The sequence below is a fragment of the Arachis ipaensis genome, chromosome B09 (assembly GCF_000816755.2).
Source record: "Arachis ipaensis cultivar K30076 chromosome B09, Araip1.1, whole genome shotgun sequence".
NCBI classification, from domain to species: domain Eukaryota; kingdom Viridiplantae; phylum Streptophyta; class Magnoliopsida; order Fabales; family Fabaceae; genus Arachis; species Arachis ipaensis.
Window position 1 is genome coordinate 24,782,830 of NC_029793.2, and position 2,287 is coordinate 24,785,116.

At 29.2% G+C, this 2,287-nt stretch overlaps 1 long non-coding RNA gene across 1 annotated transcript; it reads right to left on the reverse strand.

Moving 5' to 3' along the window:
* Window positions 1,602–2,068, reverse strand: LOC110266510. The gene is made up of 2 exons (XR_002353915.1): window positions 1,867–2,068; window positions 1,602–1,788 (listed from the first exon to the last, which is right to left on the reverse strand). It is a non-coding gene; the product is annotated as an uncharacterized LOC110266510 (long non-coding RNA).

Here is a 2,287-nt window from a genome sequence, read left to right on the forward strand (position 1 = left end):
TGGTATATAATTAAAATATAATTAATTTAAAAAATAGAGAAAAAATTAAATTAAATTAGATATTTATGTATACTATATAATTAATATTTGTCACATATAATGTTAAGGAGTAAATTGGCTAAGTGGCAAGTGGAAGCTGCTTTTGTTCTAAGGTTCTTGGTTTGAAACTTGGTGGAGACATTTTAAAATTTTGTTCTCCTTTACATTTACAATATCTCTATCTCTTCATTCTCTTTAGAATACATTATTAAATTTGTTAAATTAAAAAAAAAAAAGCTTTATAAGGTACAACATCTCTATCTCTTCATTCTCTTTCTTCTCATAAGTTACGTTGAATAAAAATATGCCCTAACAGAGAGTAAACAATGAGAATGAATTTTAAACGTGATAGGGTAAGAAGGGTAGAAGCTCAAACACAGGATAATAGATAAATAAGAAGAGACGCGATAAAAAATAATGCTTCCTTTCCTTGTTAGTTGTTGATTTTGTTTTATGGTTTCCTGAAAATTGTTGTTTAGGATAAATACTATTCCACTTGATGAATATGTATTTATTGCTACATTGAATTAAATTCACCAAACTCTAGTGTTGAAATCAAAAATAAAATTTTTATTGAATTAAATTTTCATTTACGAGAGATGTGAAGATTTGCGGATGGTTTTTTTTTTAATATCATAGAACAAAGACTAGGAAGGAAGGGAATGAAGAGAATGAAAAAAAAAATTTTTCACTCTCTACTAAGGTTGTGTTCAAAGTAATTTTGGAGAAGGAAGAGAATGAACAGACGCGATCATTTGTTAATCTTTTATCTAATTCAAATTTAATAAATTCAATAATTTATTACTTATTTTTCACTGTATCATCAAAAGGGACATGTCACACAATGCACACAGCCACCTGGCAGCCACTAACGTTGGAAAAATTACTCAGGCAACGGAAGGGTAAAAATAACAACAGAATTTGATATTGGTGTCTACAGATGATTCATTAAAAAATTGGAGTGTATATCTGTTCACTGTGTGATAATCCATGTGTACTTTTGTCCATTCTTTCATACTTTAATTAATATTCAATCACCAAAAGAGTAAATGGTCAAATTAGTTCTTGAAATATCACGCAATCTCCAGTTTAATTTTCGAAAAAAAAATTAATCAAATTTGTCCTTTAAAAGTTTCAGTTTAGTCATATTAGTCCTTCTGTTAATTCTATTGCAGACGGTATTAACAAAAACTAACATGGCACGTTAAGTTCCAGGTCAGCATTAAAATGATGTCATTTTTTAGGATGAGAGACAGTGAATGAAACGACGTTGTTGCGCTCCCTGCTTCTCTCACAACCACCTCTCTCTCACTTTCATTTCGATGTCGAGAGGAAAATAAGAAGAAACCTTCATCATGGTCGCAAAGTCAACCATCAACTTTGAGGTATCAAAAACGTTTAATCGACAAGAACGAAACTCTAATCCCAAAAATAATTTTTAGTTCCAGCAAAGAAACACTAATGAAAATTTGATCTTATCAATGGCATAATCCTAACAAAAATTTTAGTATCAGTAAAAAAAAAAAAAACTTTGGCTTCAAGAGAACCAAATTCCATAAAGAAAATGCAAAAACCATAACCAAACTCCAAAACAAAAAATAAACATGAACAATGAACAAAAACATTAATAGACAGACAGTAGACTCCTTTAATAATAAAAAACACAAAATTTTTAATTAACTTTCATGTACCGAATTATAATAAATCAATAGGAAACAAAACCCTGAGCCCAAAAACGGTTTCTAGTACCTGCAACAAAAAACATTAAAAAGAAATAAATTTATCAATAACACAATCCTAACTAGTTTAGTAGCTAGAAAAAAATACCTTTAACAACGCTGAAAATAGTTGTCGATCACGTCTTCAACCACTATGCCGAAGCCACTCCTCACTGGCGAACTTGTGACCAAGTCCCGACAAGTACTTCAATGGGCGATGATGATAAAGGTTTCTTCATTTTCTCTGCAACGCCGAAATGGAAGTGAGAGGGAGAGTACATATATGTTGTGAGAGAAATAGAGATTCCGTGTTAGTGAATGAAGACCATTAATTTTTTTTGGATTATTAATGTCCTTTTTAATAATCCTATAAGAAAGAACAATTTAGATAAAATTATAAAAGATTTATCTCTCATTATTATAATCACTATCACAATAATAAATCTTTAAATTTAATCAAGGACCTTATTATATTAATATTTTAATATAATAACAATAATAAATTATTTGACACATAATTAATTAGATTG